Consider the following 8,600-nt stretch of genomic DNA (forward strand, 5'->3'; position numbering starts at 1 on the left):
GAAACCAGGCATTGGCAGATGCACAGAGCAGGGGCTGAAAAGAAACAAGGAAGGAGCATCTAGATGTAACATGATGAGGAAGAGCAACCGGGCAGAGCCTATCAGAGGTTGCTACAAAAGGATGGAATGCTCGAATGGTCTTCAAGCTTCCATCCTTGCTGCTCACCTTCCTCACTTCATATCCTTTCCTGGTTCAATGCATCCACTCCCTGGAGTAGCAGAGACTGAGAGTGGCCTCCAAATATTCACTGTTCTCCCATATTTTGTTGTACACCAGTCTGTAATTTTTAATTAAAATTAGCTAAAAAATTATCTTAGCTAATTTTAATTAAAATTAGCTAAAAGATATTGCACTTTTCAAGTGTATGGGTGAGCTTAATAATGTTTAACCATGGCTTTATTAAGTGAATGCTTGGGTCTTCAACATTAAATTCAACTTACTTCACATTAATGTTTGCAAATACATTATCATCAATTCTTACATATTTCACATCAACCAACTTGAAGTGCAGAAGGCTTGCACTCAAATAACTCTTCTGAGGTGACAAAGAAGCCCAAGACTTGAGTCCAAGTCTCTAACCAACAATGACTATATCAACACTGGTGAACTCATATGAAGGAACTTCAAGGTTGGGAGGTGCAGGCCCCTTCCTAATCCTGCCAAAAGCATCATAGTGTGACCCATGGCAAGGGCAATAATAACTACCAGAATCTCCTGCAAATGCAGTGAGTACATAACCAAGGCGAATGCAAACACTTATCAGGATAACCTACTTAAAGTTACGGGGTACATGTGCAGAACGTGCAGGTTTGCTACATAGGTATACATGTGCCATGGTGGTTTGCTGCACCCATCAACCCGTCATCTACATTAGGTATTTCACCTAATGCTATCCCTCCCTTAGACCCCCACTCCCTGACAGCCCCAGTGTGTGATGTTCCCCTCCCTGTGTCCATGCGTTCTCATTGTTCAACTCCCACTTATGAGTGAGAACATGTGGTGTTTGGTTTTCTGTTCTTGTGTTAATGATGGTTTCCAGCTTCATTCATGTCCCTGCAAAGGACATGAACTCATCCTTTTTTATGGCTGCATAGTATTCCATGGTGTACATATGCCACATTTTCTTTATCCAGTCATCATTGATGGTGATAGACTGCATAAAGAAAATGGGGTTTCTTTACTTGTTCTAAATCATGCTGTGGATCCCTCAAATGGGACCTTTCAACTGCAGCTTCCTAGTCAGTTTCCTTTTTGGTTCTGTGGCCCACAAACAGGAGTTTGCCTCTATCTTTGAAAGCCATATTCTTGCCTTCTGGAATATCGGATAACTTGAATTTGATTTTGACATGGCCAACACATCAGCAGAAGCCCTCACGCTGGGAACAAACTAGGGGAAGACATTGTTGGCACCATATGCGATAGTAGCTGTTGCAGTTGACAAATAAGAGTAGCCTTTTCTAGCCTTGCTGCTCTTTTTTGAAGACTTTGTACTATCTAAAACTTCAGTGCAATGCTACCCAGAAAAGGCAAGCACTTTGATGTCCATAAGGGAACAATTAACAGAAGCAGGGACATTGAGGCCCACGTCCTGGCCACCCAGCGGCTCCCGGCACAGGAAGGGCCGCTTCATGTCCAGCACAGGCAGCTCCGGGGCAGCAGGCACTGCGGCCCACACCAGGGGCCACAGTGCACCTGCCACTTCATGGCACGTGGCCAACAGGATGGGCGCTAATCTACATTTATAACAGAACTCCAACTAGCTGGGTATATATCCATCCAGTTAAATTACTACATTACCCAGAATCCCATGACTTGACTATGTTCTAGTCAATGAAAAATAAACAGAAGTGTGGTGCTTCCAAGGAGTTTCTTTTGAAAGGAAGATCACAGCCCTCTTTTCTTCTCCAAATTGCAACCCATAACAATATGCAAAGATATGAATGTTAGAACTCTGGCAGCAGCTTTTGCCCTAGGTAGCTGAGAAGTGAGCTGGAAAGAGATAAAATTGTTGTAGAGTTATGATTCTCTCTCTGAATTATATATCTCTAAAATTCTTTTAGGTGAGATAGAAATGCATTTTTGTCTTTATTAAGTCACTGTTACATGCAGTACATGTAGTAAAATCGAATCTTAACTCATAAGTGTGGCTTTAGGACACAACTCCGAAATCAATGCTCCAAACCCTGCTTTCTTCCCAAAGATTATGACCTAAATATCCAGCCACCTTCTGGATAGCTTTATCCGAATATATCAACACTCCCCCAACACACACACACACACAGAAAAACTTAGCAAGAATAAAACACAACTCATATTTCCTCCAAAATATGCTCTTTATGCTGTATTTCCTAGCTCAATTTGAAGGAAGATTCAACCATTTATTTGCTGAGTGACATATCAGGGGTATCTTTTTGCTTCCCATTCCTTCCCATCTGCCAGTAACCAGCATTCCTCCTGCAAGATGTCTGGGATCTTCTTACCAGCAGCTATCACGTATTGCTCTCTCCATCCCATTGTCACCATTCTGGTTTTGACCCTTACAAAGCCTTGCCTGAATCATAGTAACAGCCTCTTAACTGGTGTGCCTGCCTCTAGTTTCAACTCTACTAACAGCCTTCTACAATCCTATATGAAAATCTAATAGCATCATTTCCTGGCTTAAAATCTTTTCATGGCTCTCATTAAGGATGGAAAAAAGCCAAGTTCCTTGGCATGGTATTCAGGGCCCTTCAGGATCTAGCCAGCACTGAGTCCCCTAAAGCAAATCCTAATATAGCTCTCTTTACTATCTTCTCCTATTGCCCACTAAAGCAATACTCAGTCTCTGGAAAGCTAGGCTTTTCCAGTCCCCAGCCCTTTTGTCATAGCATTCTCTTCATCTGGAATGACTTTTCCCCTACTTACACGTCCAAATAATTCACCTAAATATACAGCTCAGGTGACAACATTGCTGTGAAGCTGTCACTGATGTCTGCCCAATAAAATTCATATATACTTTTAAACTTGTACCTTGAAAGTTGCATGGCAATTGTTTATCTGCAAACTTGACTCCGATGATAAACTGTGAAGTGGTTAAATCGAGGATTATGTCTATTCATCTTGGCAGTCCCACCTGAAAAATAATAGGTATTTATTCCAATGGTAATAATAATAATAGCCAACTCTAATTGAGAATATCCTATACACTGACACCTTTGTAAGTACTTTATTTGTATCTCAATTAATTACCAATGAGGAAGCACTATTACTATTTTACATGTAAAAACAAAGGCACAAACACATAAAGTAACATACACAGCTAGAGAGTTAGGCTTCGGATCTAGGAAGCCAGCTTCATATCTGTGCATTTAACCTTGGAATGGCTACATTAGGATGCTCCCAAATAAGCATCTTTGCTTTCTTCTAATCTTTCTCAAATTGTCCAAGACCTTATGAGGTTCAAAAATAGATGCTAAATCTATGAGGAGAGAGTGGAGGTCAAAAGAAATGTATTCATATTTGCTAGAAAAATAAACAGATCGCCCAATTTTAAAAAATGGATTGCCCAAGATAGAGATTTCCAAACATAGAAGATGATCAGAACTCCCTAGGGAACTTTGTAAAATACGCATTCCCGGTCCCAACCAAGATCTAGTAAATCGGCATCCCGAAAGTTAAAGGAAAATTTGTTTAAAGTAAATACAAAATTTCTGGGAATTTTAAGCAATGCGTTGCTATTTAGACTCAAGTCCAGAAATATATTTACATACTATGTCTCCAAAATTCCCCAAACGTGCAAGTCTAATTTATTAAAATGTGAAATTAGCTACCTTGGCATTGCTCATTCTCAGTGAACCCATGCTGGCTCCTCACGACCATTCCTCCACAAACTGTCCCTTCCATAACCTACTACAGAGGGTTGCAGGATTATCAGTGTGCAGTTTTGCAACTTTAAAACATATATTTTGTCTCCTTTATGATGATTGAGGCAACATTTTCCATTCAACAGTATTTCCTTTCTCCCTAAAATTCTCAAAATATTTCTGGCAGTAATTCTACAAGTTACTTCTGTATCTTAGGGTGTGATGGATCTAAACCCAGTGTGAGGAACTCATTTCAAAGAACTGGGCACTTTCTTCCTCTTAGCCATGTTTGTCCTATTCTTTCAAAATGATAGAGAATTTAATAATGTTGTTCTTTAAAATATTATTTTATGTTGATATGACTTCGTATTAATTTAAAATGTTTTTTAGTGTTAACTGTTTTATTCATATTTTATTTTAAATAAATTTCTTCATGTAAATTTACTGAAGAACGAGCAATTCAGACAAAAGCACTATGAGGAGGGGAAGAGTGTATCTATCACATAAGATGTGGAGAGATATAGGCTATAGCTTAAATGCTTGACTTCCTTTAACCTGTATGATACAAGTTTAATTGAATTTTGTTAGTTAAAAAAAAAAACTATTTCATGGAGAAAGTGAGATTAGTGTCAGAATTAGAACACAGATCTTCTGATTCTTAAACTGAGACCCTTCTCCCCTTATCACCTAAGTGGTTTTCAATGCAGTATAATGCACATACAACACAAGTTTGAGCATTTCTTGAGTTAGAATGATTGTGTCTGACAATCAAGGTTCAAAGGCAGAAAATATCCATTACAAATAAAGTGACTCTGGACAGGTCCCCTATCCTCCCTAAAATCCAGTTCCTCATCTTAAAGTTGTCCACATCTCATATTCTCACTATTTGCGTTGAATCAAATGAGTTAACACATATAGGGCTTTACACAGTGTCTGGGGATATTATTATTAGTCAGATGATATCCCTTAACATGAATACTAGAATGGCAATGACAGAAATAATTCTTGGCATAATTATCTGGTCTAAAACAATAGAACTTGTTCTACTTTCTGAAATCTTCCTTCTCATCTTTCTCAAATGTAATTGCTATATTTATTTTCATTTATTTCTTTTAAAATATGGAATGTTTTTTTATGAATTTGCATGTCATTCTTGTGCAGGGACCATGCTAATCTTCTCTGTATCCAATTTTAGTATATGTGCTGCCAATACCAGCACTAATTGACATATTTAAATATATCTGTTTTTTATATCTCACAGAATTGTATGAAACAGCGTTAGTATTTGGCATTTTGAACTAATCAAAAGCAAGATGCTTAAGAATTTAACTCAAATTAACATTAACATTGCCACTTTCACAGGGATGGTATAAAAAGTTATGATGTTACTAAAGACTCAGCTGGATTCCCGTCAGTGCTAATAATGCTTGAACTTCATCAGCTATTAGTGCAATTTAAAAATGCTTTCAACATTTCCTCACAAACCACACCTCCTCCTAAATAATTTCTCTTGATCATTCCAAAGCATGTCTTTAACTTGCTGACTTCATCAGCTCGTCAAACTGAATAGGACAAACAAGGAGAGGAACCTTGACCCCTCTCCCAGTCAGATATCATCAGAATGCAGAGCTTCTACATTCTCCAAAGAGGAACAACGGATTTACTTATAAGAAATAATTCCCGGCCAGGCGCAGTGGCTCAAGCCTGTAATCCCAGCACTTTGGGAGGCTGAGGCGGGTGGATCACCTGAGGTCAGGAGTTCGAGACCAGCCTGATCAACATGGAGAAACCCCATCTCTACTAAAAATACAAAATTAGCTAGGTGGGGTGGCGCATGCCTGTCATCCCAGCTACTTGGGAGGTTGAGGCAGGAGACTCGCTTGAATCTAGGAGGCGGAGGTTGCAGTGAGCAGAGATCATGTAATTGTACTCCAAACTGGGCAACAAGAGCATAACTCCATCTCAAAAAAAAAAAAAAGAAAAGAAAAAGAAATAATTCCCAAGTCCCTTGATATGAGACATGGCATTGGGTCTCCAATTATTACAGAGTAAATTAAGCTTTATTTCATTTAATTTTTGTTTAATCAATCACTTAATGTTTAAAGTAAATAGAGTGGGTGCTATATAATATGGTTGCATTGGGGAGACAGCAAATGAAGAGTGTCCCACACAAATATTGATGGAGTCATCAATTTTTTAAAAATTAAAAATCAAGACTTGAAACAGTGCAGTACTGAATTTTTGTAATTAACTGTGATAAAAGTCTAACAATCAGACATTTCTCTGCAGTAAATTTTACATCTCCCTTAAAAATTTCATACCTTTCATGTCCATTGTGACAGACCAGAGGAAAAGTACGAGGGTTTATATAACACGTTAAATATAAAAGTTACCTAGCTTCAAGTGAAACTACTTTTTTATTCAAAATAATTCAACAATAACCCTTCATATATGATTGATCATTAAATCCATCAAAGACACAGTACAGGACAAAATTTTTATCACTACCTAGTAAAATCTGTCTAAAGAAATTCAAGTGAAAAGAAGGCATGATTAAAGTATTTCAGTTCCCTTTAGGGGTATGTAAATGTAGGTCAGTATGTTTCAGTGGTCAAAAAGAGGTTAATGCCAGCTCTAGACTTATTCAAAAGGTCCATTTGAGGTTATGATAATTTTGATAGCACGGTAATAATTTCCGGACATCCCCCCACCTCACCATTTTCCCAAACCTTGAGAAAGCCTTCTGATTCTTCCCATATATGCCACTTTTACAAAGGAGCAGAGCCTTTGAAAGAAAAACATTTTTGGCTCTGTTAATGCTAGTGTATTCTTCCAGCCCAGTATTCAGTGTTCAGGACTGGACAGGCAATTACATGCAAATTTGTTGGGAGCTAGGAGGTTCATTTACTACATTCAACCCCATAGAGGAAGATCAATAGAAGTGCAAAACTTAATCCTAGATGAAAGCACCATGTTCAGGTAATGGTTATAGAGTTAAGGCCCTCAGAAGAATGTTAGGAATCAAAAGGGCATGCTAGAGAAAGGCATTATGCATAGTGCTTTTTTGAACCATATGGGAAAGACAACAGACAAAGTGAACCAAAGAGTTGGAACACAAGAAGGTAGACATGCAGTTCAACACAAATTGTTAGGGTTTTTCAAAAGATATGAATGAGGATTGGACCAATTAAAAATGGCTGCCTCGAAAACCTTTTGTTGGTTATTTAAAGAATAGTGGGGTACAAACAATTGCTCAAATGTAAACCATGCAAGCCATGCTTGCATTTAACTCTGAACTAAAAGGGGGATTCCTTACTGTTAGTTTTCCTGTCTCTTAGTTTTTGTGTGGGTTTTCCTGATGTCTCCCCCTGCCCGAGGCCACATACTCTGTTGACATTTAATAAAAGTTATTGAGCAGTTCATAATAAATATCTAGAAGAATATATACATTAAGAATTATCGTCGATTTCATGGAAGACAGATAATGGAAAAGAACAGGGTGGGAACTACTTTGTGTTGTAGAGGCTAGCGATTGTTCTGATTGGTTGTTAAGTAATTTGAATATCACCACAAAGTATGAATGGGTATGTAGCCTGCATTACCAGAGGAAGATAAAAGTCCTTAAAGCATATAATTAGTCTTCATCAATACCAACTATCAATGTCTTCAGAAAGAATTGTGGGGATACTCGACCTGGTGTCCAATGGATTTTCAGAGGATCCTTGAATGATTTCCAAAATTCTCATGCACCAACTAAAATTGCATGCAAATTTTTATGTACATTTTGCCATTTACTGTTCCCATTTACTGAAGAAAGAAGTCTTTAAGAAGATTTAGAAATTTTTTGAAACAGAAAAAAAAAAAGCCAGAGTCTCTAAAGAATAAGAAAATTGGCCAGCAATTTCTCTGTAGATTAATCTAGGTCTCCTAAGAAGAAGATGTCAAAGACAAGATTAAACATGCAAGGACTTTATTAGAGGAAATGTCTGTGAGAAAAAAATGGGGGAAGAGTCAGAAAGACAAAAAGACCCATTAGGCCAAGATGCAAGTCTGACCCTGAGAGAAGAGAGGAAAGAAATCACCCCCAGGCCATCATGTGGTCTATGGAAGGTTATAGGAGAGTTCCTGAACCAAAGTTGGTCATCAGTGGAGTTCCATGTCTCACAAGAACAGGTATGCCTTGGTTATCTCTGCCATACTCAGTTTGGGGGAAACTGGTGGGAAGCATGGCCTCAGCCCAGACATGGCAATGGATTTTAGAGCCTAGCAGCTAGGGCCCTTCGTCAGTCTTGTTTTCTGCAGTTGAAAGTCTGCAAAGCACATTTCTTTTGACACCCCCCTCCTCCAACCAACACACACAGTCTAAGTCATGTTATTGGTCAACTCTGGTCTCCAACCTGCCCATACACTTGTTCAGGAAATCAGACTGAATTACATGCAGCTGGAACTAGTCACTCACTTTCCTCATGTTTCCTTGTCTTGATCTATATAATAATCTGAATTTGAAACTTGTTTAGATCTCTCATCCTTTAATACATTCTAGACATACTGCCAGGCTTTGTCTTCATAATTTTTTCTGGCTTTTATTCAAAACTGAAAAAAAAAAAGATTTCTGTCTTTCTCCACCTAGTTGTCCTTGAATTAGGCATTCACAAATAGAGCTCAAGAGTTCATTATGGTAAGATACTATATTAGGTGCAGGGTGGAATATGATGAAACACAAGCTATTAACTGTATAATCCCAGATTCAGTTTTTT

At 38.3% G+C, this 8,600-nt stretch overlaps 1 long non-coding RNA gene, 1 other non-coding gene and 1 pseudogene across 2 annotated transcripts; all 3 read right to left on the reverse strand.

The window, feature by feature from the left end:
• Positions 1-575: 575 nt before the first annotated feature.
• Positions 576-1,921, reverse strand: LOC101137105 (cytochrome b-c1 complex subunit Rieske, mitochondrial-like; annotated as a pseudogene).
• A 14-nt stretch (positions 1,922-1,935) lies between these two features.
• LOC129534398 (uncharacterized) lies at positions 1,936-8,386 on the reverse strand. Its single transcript, XR_008680994.1, has 3 exons — positions 8,303-8,386; positions 3,011-3,113; positions 1,936-1,990 (listed from the first exon to the last, which is right to left on the reverse strand). It is a non-coding gene; the product is annotated as an uncharacterized lncRNA (long non-coding RNA).
• Positions 4,959-5,062, reverse strand: LOC115935079 (U6 spliceosomal RNA). The gene has a single exon (XR_004070794.2). It is a non-coding gene; the product is annotated as a U6 spliceosomal RNA (small nuclear RNA).
• Positions 8,387-8,600: the final 214 nt, after the last annotated feature.

This window comes from Gorilla gorilla, chromosome 5, assembly GCF_029281585.2.
Source record: "Gorilla gorilla gorilla isolate KB3781 chromosome 5, NHGRI_mGorGor1-v2.1_pri, whole genome shotgun sequence".
NCBI lineage: Eukaryota > Metazoa > Chordata > Mammalia > Primates > Hominidae > Gorilla > Gorilla gorilla.